Source organism: Lutzomyia longipalpis, chromosome 3, assembly GCF_024334085.1.
Source record: "Lutzomyia longipalpis isolate SR_M1_2022 chromosome 3, ASM2433408v1".
Classification (NCBI taxonomy): domain Eukaryota; kingdom Metazoa; phylum Arthropoda; class Insecta; order Diptera; family Psychodidae; genus Lutzomyia; species Lutzomyia longipalpis.
This window is the reverse complement of record NC_074709.1, coordinates 349068-362515: the sequence shown is the minus strand read 5'-3', so window position 1 is coordinate 362515 and position 13448 is coordinate 349068. Positions and strand designations below refer to the sequence as shown.

General features: G+C 36.5%; 1 protein-coding gene across 2 annotated transcripts in view; it reads left to right on the top strand.

Annotated features, from left to right (window-relative positions):
• LOC129793127 (uncharacterized) overlaps positions 1-13448 on the top strand; it is a 67911-nt gene that overhangs the window by 41598 nt on the left and 12865 nt on the right. The window lies entirely within an intron of this gene.

Below are 13448 nucleotides of genomic sequence, written 5' to 3'. Positions count from 1 at the left end.
CCTCTTCACTCGCGATATATACCTTCCTCACCAATTGACTTCGTAAATAGAACGAGGCGTTTGAAAATTAGTTCCAGATACACTTTCACACAAACGACCCAACCATTAAAAATTGCTCTTTTGTACTGCGCAGAGAATATAATCATGCTAAAATATTGGCAACACTCTCGCGAATCATTAGTTAGTTTTCATTTTTAGCGAGGTTGAGATACCTTTTTTTTTGCACGATTAGAATTCCATCAATAGAATTCACCGGAGTGTTGTATGTGATTGAGGAGTGTTTGGTGGAGAATTCCAATCAACAGGTTCCTCGTACCGGCAGCTTGTCCATATAGCAAGAGATATGACTTGGCTGATACTCTTGGGGTCATCCACCAGAGGTTTGAGCTGGTGTTTTACAATTTGAATTTTCCCTTCAAAATTCACGTGATGAAATTGAAATTTATGCTAAAACCACGAGGAAGAGGCACCAACGATGCACTCCCGCGCAATAATCAACAATCTTGTCACGAGAGAAACAAAAAGGTCCATCCACATACTTCTGGATCCAGCCTCATGTGATGCACCTCACCTCACAGGGAGTTCAGAGGTACACATAGGGGGCGGCGTGGCTGAAGCACGAAAATTCTCTGGGCATCGAGATGGACTGAATATCATTTGTGAATCCCGTTTTGGGTTCCCAGCAGGCACACCATGGTCGTGATTTGTGCGATCTCGTGAAGATTTTTTTCTGCGCACACATTGTCCGGATAAATTCTTAAGCACCATCGTGCCTTGTGGGTCTATGCACGTGGAGTTGTTGCCTGATCAACCTCAATGACCCCACATGTGACTTCACCAGGAACGCAAGTGCGTCCCTCTGTGATTACCGGAGATGACCATCGAAACGTGATAATTATTTACAGTTCGATCGAGTCTCAAAGAAATTAATATTTCTTTTGCATTTGCACTATCACAACGGCGAGATCTTCTAGAGAATGTAAATTCAATGTTGCTGGGATCGTTAGAATTTTGTTTAATTTCAATGATTAATCGAAAAATTTAACCAAAAGGACTTTATTCATTTTTAAGTTCTCATGTGAAATCCCCTGAAGACTCAAGAAAACTTTAAGAAGTGCTGGAAAATTAAGATCCAAATTGCTTTTTATTATTCATTGAATGAACAATTAAAAAAAAATGTACTGGTAAGCTGACCAAGCTTACGGGAGCTGTGTTTCTTTCAGTGTACCAATTTTGTGAGAGCAAACTAGAACGCGAATAAATTTAAATACGCGCAAAGTCGGGAAAAGTTGAAAAGTCATACCCTAAGAAATGTTTGGAAGGCCATATCTCGAGAACGGATCCATAGATTTTCATAATTTTTTTTTTGTTTGAAAGGTCTTGAAGTCAGCTATAACATATCGAAAAATGAAAAAAAATTATGTCGCCATTTTCGAAAAATTCGAGTTCGAAATTTTCGAAAACTTTGTTTTTGACTTTAGCGCCTCTTGCGGTCATTTCTCGAAGTTGCAATGTTCTAGACATTTGTAGGTTTTCACGAAACCTTTCATTTGCGCTTGAGTTGATCAAGATCGGACTTGTAGAACCCGAGATATGACATGCCAACTTTGGAAGGCTATATCTCGAGAACGGATCCATAGATTTTCTTCATTTTTGGCATGGAGCTAGATAATATGGTCAGCTACAACATATCAAAAAATGAAAAAAATTTATGTCGTCGTTTTCGAGATATTCATCGAAAACTCATCGAAAATTTTGTTTTTGATTTTTGGCCCCCTAGCGGTCACTTTTGAAACTTCGTATGTTCCAGAGAGTTGTAGGGTTTGTTGAGAGCTTTCATTTGACCCCGGGTTGATCAAAATCGGTCAAGCCGTTTTCGAGTTATGGTCGATTTTCGATGAAAAATTGTGGCGGCCATATTGACTAAACGGCTTGACCGATTTTCAAAAATGAGGTATCGTTGGAAAGTTCTTGATGGCCCCTACAACATATAAAAATTTCAGATTTTTAGCTAATACAGGGGCTGAGATATAGCGAAAACAAAATTTTGAGGTTATTCAAAATGGCGGACGTGGGGGTGGGGGGGTGGATTTGACCTCATAATCGGATTTCTTCAGGTCGATATTTAAACTTTGCCGTTTACCGCAAGTCTCTATCTATCACCGTTCTCTTGCAATTTAAGTTTGGAATCCGGACGGCCGGACGGCCGGCCGGAAAAAACTTATTTTTGGCGCATACGTTTTTTAGAATGTGGGGACCCTAATTCGTGCTCATCCCAAGTTTGAGCCCGATCTGACGACTTTCGATTTTGCTCGGTACACAAAAGCTGTGTCTGAAAGAAACACAGCTAAAAACAGAGAAACTGTGTGATTTTCAGCGATCGAAAGTTTGTTGAGCTTTTATCAAATGTTCGTGATCATTTAGAATATGTTTTTAGAGACTCAAAATAAATAAACTCCTTTGGCCAAAACTATCTCACTTAACACTTTTAGATTAAATGTTATGCACCACCTTAATTTTTTGAAATCATTGACATTATGTTGTTTGTTCGAATAAATCAGAGCATTTTATTCCTTCTCCAATTCTCTTGTTTGTAAAGCTTTTGATTACCTACATAATATATGCGTGGCTTTTTGCTATTGAAACTCTATTATATCATCGAAAGGGTCGAAATCTCATCAAGATTTGAATATTTTAATAAGGAAGAATGATCATTTAGCGACCATTCTTCTCTTGATGCTTCTAGCAGCATTTTATTATTCCATAGAAATGTAGGTACATACATCAATCATGAAGTTCTTCAGCACGCACACGATACGTACAAAAATTTGAGTGGCATATAAGTTTCAAGGAAGTAATTGAGCGCTTCTTCAATAATTGAATCTTGTGTGAGAAATTTCAATTATTCGACTTTTTTTAACCATAAATAACATCTCACACCTTATTGAGATTCTCGGTGGATATGGGGAAAATATTATATAGAGGAAATGTTGTGAGATTTCTCGCATTGATTAGGTGTCTCGTGATTGATTTGGAGGACTTGTAGTGTGAGATTATTTCTCTTTATCCATCTTACATAACATTTGACCTATACCTTCATCAAGAGGCGCATCCATCAAACATCTCGCGCGAGTTTCAATTCATTTTTTTTTTCATTGCCTCGCGCACACACGCGGGGAGATTCCGCTTGATTAGGTCCAATATTTACACGGAGACGCGGGGCCCGTTGCAGTCCACACGGGGTGTACGGGTACGAAGACAGATGGTGAAGTAAATTACCTTCTCCTGCACTCTCTTTGGGTGGAATAGTATCAAGTGCGTGTATTTTAGCCGTTCGCGATGTGAAATGCGGTTGTACCGTTAAGTTTAGGTGTATCGACTACGCCGGATTAGGGAGATGAGAGAGCAATAACGAGCATGACACTGTGCACACATTTTCCGCCATTGGACACACTCTATCGCGGCACAAAGAGGAAGTCATGCACCATCGAAAATGGGGACCCTCTAGCCACACAAGAGAGCTGTGAGAGACCTCTCCCGACACCCACAATTGATGACTTGCACGGGGCACTTAACATCCCGCGAGACCATCTGCAACTCCCCATGCAACTCCATATATTCCCCTCCTCAGCAGTCAATTGAAATTTGTTGCATAGCAGCATAGCAATGCATGGGAGATCCAATTGAAAGATGGTGACTATCATGTATTTTATTATTATATTTTTGAGATGAAAATTGTAACGATGTGATAAATATATCGATCGTTTACCTTCGTTCACTTAAAACTCGTTTTAACTTCAGGAAAGTTTGAAGTTTGAATTTAGCTTTATTTCTTACCAAATACAATGACGTCATTTTCTTACATTTTTGGACAAATCTTTGTGGACTTTTTTCAGATAATTCTAGTGGAGTGCTATTAAATTGTTTAGCAATAAAAAAATTAGACTGTCTGAAGCAAAAATTACGTTTATAATTTCACAATCAATTCAAACCAAAAACGTTAAATTGGGTTCATCTTCCTAAATAGTCCAAGACCATTTACGACCAAATTAGCTTTAATCGACATGATTTTTTGGCATATCATTCAAATGCTCGCGCCCAACCAGATGTTTCAAATATATACGTGGTACCTACTCTAAATTGGAAAATCTATCGAAATGACTTTGATTGGCGGAATCTCGATCTTTGTGAGTGATTTCTTTTGTTCTTTGGGACCTCTCTTTGGATTTGGTTAAATTTTACTTCTCTCAAAATTCTCAATCACGCCCGTCTTGCTTTTTTGTGTGTCCACTTCCTCACCGAGTGACAGAGTTTATTGGTCTACGCGGTGGAGTCTCTCTATTGGCAATCACGACGCTTAATCTTGGGGGGTCATCGAAAATAAAAATGTTCCTAAAAGACTAAATAACATGATGTACATGAGACACTATCGATGGAGGAAATCTCTGTCGCGGCCAAGATCGAAGAGTCCCTCATATAGCAGAAAGTATCTCGCTGTGGCACAGACGGGGCACAGAGTATATATAATTCTGGTCAGTTGCTCAATTTTCTTGGCAGAAAATTAAACGGCAATAATAAAGCATAAAATTGACGAATTACACCATCCGTATCTTTGCCATTTTGTGGCGGTGGAGCAGCATTCTTGTGTGCGACTTTAATAGTAAAATTCAAATAACAAATAACATAATCAAGAAAGGTCATTGTATTCGAGACACGGACAAATTGCTTCTCCTCAGAAGCATCGCGCTTTCCACGTGTTTATATAGCTCGTCTTATGGTGGTGTATTGCGCACCAGGTACAAAAAAGGGAGGGAAAAAAGTGGCCTAATGTGAAAAAGTAACAAATCAACATATTGAAGAATCTTTCCAGCTTCACTGAAAGAATTCCTTCATATGAAAAGATACACCACAACATGTGTTATTATTTTGTATGCAAATTCTATATGTTTAACCATGAGACTCCATCAAGAGATTTCTTCTCAACTCTCCCACCTGCCCCCGCCCGCAGGATGATTATGGTTGGAATATATATGGCAAAAAGAACCACTCAAGAATAAATAGAAAATTGCACACGAGTTTCTTCTTCTTTTTTTTCTGCACACGGAGCTTAACTATATGCGAGATGTTCGCGCGAAGGTTGACTTTCTGATGAGAAAATTTCCCCATCGATAAATACAAGTATTATCAAAATTAATGGGGCTTTCCAATGAAATTGAAAATTATCAAATTCCTCAATAGTTCTCTGTGTGTGATGGGTCATTAGAAAGAGTGCTATTTTCGAACGTTTCCACCCGATAAGACACAATAGAAGCCATCACAGAGTTGATAGCATGAAAGATTGAAGATTAAAATAAATAGATAAGAAACCATTCACGAAAATGACAAGAAATGATGTATGGCGGTCCTACACAGGTCTTATGACCTGAACCCTTTGGTTTAGTGTTGAGAGTTAAAAAAAACGTCAAGAAATTTATTTATTTTTCATATTTTAAATTTAATAATATTTTGGAAAACTTAAAAAATTAAAAACCAAAAGATCAATGAATAGAAAAAAAATATTTTTAGATTGAATAAAATTTATTATTTAGTTAAGTTTTATTCTTAAAAAGAAATTATTACAAATTATCATATTTCAGAGAATCCAAAAATATAGAACAAATTTTTATTTTTGATTGTAACATTTGACATTTCTTTTTTACTGTTAAACGTTTATCCGAACATTTGACATTTTTTCCAACTGGTTACATTTCTTTTCAAATTATTCTTATCGTTTGACATTTCTGTTCTAACAATTGTAATTTATTTTCTACATTAGTTTTTTTTGTTTGTTTTATTAACATTTTGTTTAACGTTTGACATTTTCTCCATATAACGTTCAAAAATCAACTTTTTAAATTTTTTTCATGTTTTTTTCAAACTGCCAATCTTAGGGTACTCACTCTATGAGCAGGTTAATATTTGCTGAATAGTGAATCGTAAGTAAAATCTTTAATCTAGAAACTCTCTTAGTGATTTTGCGTGATTACCTCTGTTTTCTCAGTGCAAGTATGCTGGGAACGGCAGCTGCAAGAACTTGAGAAAAAAGAGAAGCACATAGAAGAAGTTCTTGAGGTCCACCTCCACCTTCTTTCCATGCAAGAGAGAAACTATTATTAGATCGTCTGTATGGCAAAAGAAACCCGAAGCACAATACTTTGGCTTGTTAGGCTCTGTAAAACTGGCTCTAGTGGCACTGGGGATGCATGAGCGAATGAAGAAAATGCTGCAAGATGTGATGGCTTGTAATTACGCGCTGAGCTTATTTTTGCACCTCCACTTCGCCCGGATAATTGAGAGATAATCCGTGTGGTGTTTGTGCAACCATAAGTCGGATCGGTGGAGTCACCTTGAGATAATTTTTGTGTCTTATCAGGGAAGGTGAAAAATGTTGGTAATTTCTCCGCGGGGCACATGAGTGCGCGATTTGTGTCTTTAACGGACATAATCTTCCTCTAAATCCGCAATTTGCTTCATTGCACAGGAAGAGACTATGTATACGTACAGTATACATGGGAGGGAGGGGGTGTTTATACGGTGGAGGTCAGGGGAAATGGGGATGAGGTGAATTCCCACAGAATAAAGGCTCGCGCGGTTCAGAAGACACGGAGAGACACATTTAACAAACTTCAATGGATGTTGTTAGTTCTTGTCATCTTGCAGACGATATTGCTCCATGAATAAATTTCCATAGCGGAAAGAAGGTATATAATAGATCCTCTCTCTCTACACATAGTGCGCTGAGAACAGTAGAGTTATATTGAATGCTATTCAAACTACATATAGTGGTAATAATACCCTCTATGGCCGCAAAGAAGATGCCACATTCAAATGAAGAAAATTATACCTACAAGAAGACATATAGGTAGTGAGAAAGATGTGAGAGTAGCAGAACTTAATTTTTTCCACCTTCTCTAAAGTGTGTGTCGCATTTTTTGAAACATTATGCTATGTATGTTATTGTTATTATTACAATAAATAATAATATACCATGTGCATTTAATATTCAACAATAGAAAAAGAGATGGAGACCAATTCCTCTTTTATTATAACAAACACCACACAATATAAATACGAAACAATCTCATGGTTTGTTTCTTATGCCGCAGCAGGGCCCATTTATTGCCTGAGAAAACTTCTCTTGATCACACCAATTGTCATTTTGTGGCCGCCAGACACTGAAAGTCTTGGCCCTTTGTTGTAAACTCCTAACACTTTCCAGCAAGTCGCATTTACCAAGGATCTGACTATTGCGAGGGGCCAACAACATTCACCACACCCAACACACGGATAATTCACAACATTTTGCCAAAAATGCCACCAATTACCGCAATTCTGCATCACACACACATGAGATCTCTATCGTATGCCTCACAATTGAGCACCTTTTCACCAATAAAACCATAAATGGACGTCTTTACAATTTGATAAATATCTCTCCACATTTTCATGCGCAAAATTCTCAAGTAAAAGTGATTTGGCGACAAATACCATTTACGTGAAATTGCAATGCTATTGTACCCGAAGACGTAATTGGTGCATTTAATGACATTTTTGAGATATTTCGGCAGATACCGCAAAAGCAACAATCATCTTGCAAGTAAATTCATTGAAAAGTTCATGAGATTGTTTGTAAAATGATCTAAATCTGTCAAATAAGAAAATTCAGAGAAAAGGTTAAAGCACGTGCTTCGCCTCTGTACCATATAATCATAAATCTATATTTAAATGTCATATATTTTGTATTATTTATTTATAAATATTGCTATCATTAATAGGAATTGTGACAAATAGAAAAACATATTTACGTTTCATATTTATAAGAAGTGAATTAAATACAAACTTCTTAACTTTCTCAATTGTTTTATTCAGAAAGAAAGAAAAAATTAAGATCAATTGCTGATTGCTATAAAGTTAACAGACAGCGCCCTCATTTCCCGTATGCACCTGATTCTTGCTATAAAAAATCTAGTCAATCAAGACACATTCATGAAAATATGAGATTAACCCCAGAACATAAGAAAAGAAAATATTTCTAGGGAGACTTTTTTTTTTTAATATTTCTTAAGAATTCTCAAATAGAACACACACCAAAGTTATTCTTTTACAGTACGAACTGTGTCTCGGCTAAGGTAGCTAAAAGTGCATATTATTTTTAAATTAATTAAATATTAAGTCCTTAGTACCTACCTGATGTTAAACATTTTTTTATGAAAAAAAAATCATCTTTCTTTTACTCAGGTATATGTTGGAAAATCTTAAGCGTTTGAAATTCTTTTTTGTAATATTATGTAACTTTGACAACACGAATTGTTGGAGAATCTCATATTACTTCTAAAAAATATAATTATGCAGCACATGGAAAATACCAAATCCTAAAATATTTAAAATGCCTCTATCGGTGTAAAATAAATCGGTGTAAATTAAATTAAACTTCAGAAGCTTCATACAGAGGAAGGCATTAATAAAGCTCTTCTGCTTAACCATGGCACCATTGCACGACCTTCACAAACATTCACCGTATATAAGAAGGTCAGTGAAATGGAAGTGAAAGTACCTATACAGTGCGGTAGGCATACACCCCCTGATAGTGCTACAATCTCCAATGAATCAAAATTGCAGCATCTTCCTCCCTGATTGTTGGTATCCTATATATTATATATAGAATTTCACTATCACTTCCCATCTGCCATTTATTTCTCGGACACTGAATTTAGTGTTTCATTCATTGGGTGACATCCAAATGGTTTTATGTGTAGCAAAAAGCGAGGTGAAAAGTAAAGAATGGAAAAAGAATAGCCAAAGCCTGTGAGATTCGATCTGACAACGAGGCAATTTACAGAGTTTTTCGCTTCTTGGGTGGTCGTACACCGGAGCGAAAAACGCGCAACTCTCTTTAGAATTGGTTTTGGTGAGAAAAAGAAATATATACATACATATGTCTATACAAACTCGGTGTATTCTTCCATTTTCTTGAGAATGAATTGCAGATGAAAGTGAATCCCCAACGTTTAAAGGGGGTCAGTGACCTCAAAAAAAAACTTAAAAGAATGCCAATTGCTCTGTAGTCAATGCAATTGTCCCCAAAATATTTATGATTCCAATGTGGCTGACGAAGACGAAGGATCACCGTGAGAAGGCAATTTGTATTCACATTGACTTGGGGAGGCGATTGGGGTTGGTAATCACGATCTCAGGCATCGCTCTCAGTTGAATGGAACTGACGAAGGAATAATGGGAAAAAATTGCAAATTGAAAAACGTTGATTATCCATCTGACCAATTTAAAGCTCCTTTCGTGAGTTACTGCACCTTTCTGTGATTTCTCTGAGATCCTCCTCTTCTCCTTCTTGCACATGGCTCATGAGGTCATCATTCCTGACTAAAAGGGCATTCAGTTCATCACAATTTACTGGATTTTTTCTTCTGTTTTTTTTTATTTGAAAAAAAAAGTAATTTAAAATGAAACTGATATAGAGGGGAAATACAAGTGAGGAATTCTCACTTTTCGTGGCAAAAGAACTTCTAAAAAAAATTCTCAAGTAATTTAATTTCTATAATGATTAACCCCTTTGTTGCTCTTGGAGTGGCTTATGTAGAAAAGGAATTCTTTTCTTTTCTAACATTTGATGTTTATTTTATTAATGTTCGAAAAGAAACATAAATTTTGGGATGTTTAGATACCCAAACACACCCTCCCTAGCTTCGCTACTGGTACTAAATATGTATAATGGAGAGAGGTTGCAGGAAAAAGTGTTTTCCAATAAGCAAAGAATTGGAAAAGGGTGGAGTTAGAATTTTACTGCGAAAGCAAATCTCGGAGTTCATTAGCACTATAATTGCTAAGCGCGCACACATTCATTTCATCTCTTTTGCCACCACAATAGATGAAGTTTCATGGTCGGAATCCATCGCTTAGAATTCCCTACAATTTGTACACCATAAACAGCTTCCGCGTAATCAATTTGCTCGTAGTTAGATGATTTACCAACCGCCAACCTTCTTGCAATGTGATGCGGTGTTCGTAAGGTAATTTCGGTGTGTCCAGGGCGGGAGATTTTCGCGGGTTCTGGGGCGACCTCAGTGCGGGGGCACAACATAAATCGACCGAATGTGTCTGTATAATGAGATTTAGCATCTTTCATCATTGCCAATGCAAATACCCTTTTACATAGAAAGAGAGAATTTATCGTGTTTACCGTGCCGGCCGGCTGACCATCAACGTCTTCGTCTCTCAGCTTCTTCGCCACGTCTCCCAGGGGCATTTGAATACAAAACAAATGCGATGTGGCAGATTCAAGGCAATGAATTCCCTCCTCAATGTTGAGGTCGCGCAACAATTCAGTCAGCCATCCATCCCGACGGAGTCATTCATGCAAAACCATCATTTACTTTAAATATTTTTCTTTTCTTTTCTTATTATATACCTTCCTCGCTGTGCACCTCTCTCTGTACCCCCCCCCCCCCCGTACCTCCCCGTACCTCCCCGTACTATAACCCATCGAAACCCGGGTGTTTCATTTCATTTGCAAGAGAGAGGAAACGATAAAAATAAACTTCACATTTAATAGTTTCAATTTCTTTACGTTTTACTACAAAAATTTATGCTCTAGTACATCTAACCACATACCTCACGTGTGCCGCCTCGCGAGATCCGCAAAACACCGCACACAATATAATAAACTCATTTGCTTTTGGATATTTATGTTTGCATCATAATGAAGATCATAAAAGATCATATATGCAAATTGTGCAGGAGGAAAACTCTGGGAGACGACAAAAAATGGCATATATAGGAACGATAGGGGAGAAGATCAAGAGATGCAAAGCCCCCGGAGCAAGAGTATCGTGTTGAGTCAATTCGCGCGAGCAAAGAAATGAGATTCAGTGCGATTATTTTGTTATTAAATATGCCATTTCAAGCATGAATGGCGCGACATGACACCAAGGAGGGAAGATTCATTTTCACCCAGACAAAGAAAAAGTCACTTTTCACCTTTAGCCCCCCGGAGCATTAAATGCGCAGAGAAGTTTATTTTGCACCACTCAGAGGGCATCTACAAGGAGAACAAGAACATACGCATATGATCATCCTAAGCGGAAATTGAAACTGGATACAAATTGCCATTTTGAATTTTAAAATTGTACTCATTATCAGATGATTGGAGTCAAGTTTCATTCGCAAAAGGGAGACTTTTTTCCTTCAGTTCTCAATCTGCCATCTGTCTGCCGTATTGTTTTTCCAACAAGCAAAAACATTTTGATTTAATTTCTCCCTTTTTCTTTCAAAACAGCCTTTAACCCTTTAATGTCCAACGTGAAACATAAAAACATTGAAACATGCGCTCTTTTATCGCGATTTTTATTCTATGAATTTTTTTAGAGAACTTTTCTCACTCAGAACGTCTTCTTTGACCCCTTATGCGTGAATTTGATGCATTTTTAACATGGAAAAACAATTACATTCATAAATAATTGAAAAAATAAAATGTTTCACGTTTGGGTCAGCGTATGACCCAAAAAACCTTAAAGGGTTAAAGTCTTTAAATTTATGCAACGGCGACTAATACAGGATGTTTATAAGTTTTTTTTTGCTTTTTAAAGGATTAAAATTTTTTACAATTAATGGAAAATTAGACATCTCATTAGTCAAAACATTTAGTTATAAATAAAATTAACAAAGAAGATTAGATGGAGACGCCTGGTTGATATATTTATAATAGTGCAATTTTACCTGATCGACCTCAGGAACTTTTTGCAAAGTATGATTTCAAAATTATCTTAAAAAGTCAATTCTCACCTGAAGCTCTTAAAATTTCGCATAAGAAATTCTAAGATTCTTCCTTAAATCGAAGTCCATTCGAATTTTGTGAAAATAAATATTTTTATGCTATTTCTACGCACTTTAAGCAAAAGAATATTCAATTTCTACTTAAACGTTTTATCAATTTCGATTAAGAATCAGTCAATAAATAAGAGAATGATGGCGCCTGATTCTTACCTTGCACTTTAACTTTATCATAAAATCCCTTCACTTTAATTAAAAGTTGTTCAAATAAAATGCACTTAAGACTGGAAATTGATAATAAAATATCTCATAGGTGTACGTAATATTCCTATTTTTAATGAATTTTTTGTCTTCTCATTTATTGAAATATCTTTAATTCCTCCTACTGATTACCCCCTTCCCACATACCGAAATGATTCGATCAAAATTGCAATCCAAACATCGTGATTTGAGGTGTGAAAAGGCTATAAAAAGTGTGTTTTTATCAGCTGGTGTTGTGCCAGAAGTCACCTCCTTTTCCGGCCAAATCAATGCGCGCGAATGGGTCAAGAACAAACACACTCTGGTTTATTGATCCATTCTCCCGCATTTCAGCATGAATCCGGAAATTGAGGCAATTTTTTTTTCTACTTCTCTAAACCAACATCAAAACTGAAAGGTGTGGCGCATCAGAAAGTGATTGAAATTAATTTTCACCATGAACTTATAAGCTTCTTAGCGGGTATATATAGCTGAGATGGAGTTGGTAATTGATTCGTTTTTTTTTCTTTTTAAAATTAATAAGCAAAGCGTTTTAATTCACAACATGTAAAAAAAAGAAATATCTTGTGTTTTTTTTTCTTGCAACTTGGCAATTTTTTTTTTTACTTTTAATTTTTTAAGAATGATGATGGAGAAAAATGCGACTGACAATTTAGTCGTCATGTTTCTCATCTCTTGAGGTTTCTCTTCAATCAACGCAAGTTGAGAAATTGCGAGAAAAAAAAGGAGTTTAGCATAAAGTGAAGATGCGTGAGATGATTTGCTGAAGATGTTCGATTTTCTTCATTTGCATCCGCCTCGAGCACGCAGAAAATGTGGATAAAAGAAAATGAGCAAAATGAATATTTGTGAATGTAACTTGAGGTGCCGTTCCGCACTGTAAGTACCAACACATATAACATTGTGAGGTTGATGAAAGAAAATGGATTAAATTTACTTTTGATGGTCAAATCACTGTCTCCCGCACGAAGCAACAACCTTCCAAACATTTCTTTCTCCATCATGGCATTAAGATGGAGTTTTCTCAATCTTTCTTCTCTCTCATCTTCCAAACGAAATGTTCATCCCAAAGAAATAAATGTACTTTTAACAAGATGCTTCATTAATTCTGAAGAAAATGTATATGGCGCGCTTTTAGTGGACTTTTTTCCTTCAGCACCGCTCATCAGCGGCAGTCGGTGTGGCCTTAATTAAAACAACTTTATGGAAATGCATTGACAAAAAAATCAATATTTCAGAGCTTTTTTTTTTCATTTTAATAAGTCCCCCCAAAAAGATGAAAAATGAAATCGCTAAAACATGAGAAAACTTTTTAAAAAAAATTTAGTCAGAAATTTGCAGTGCTTTGCAAAACAAACATTTCA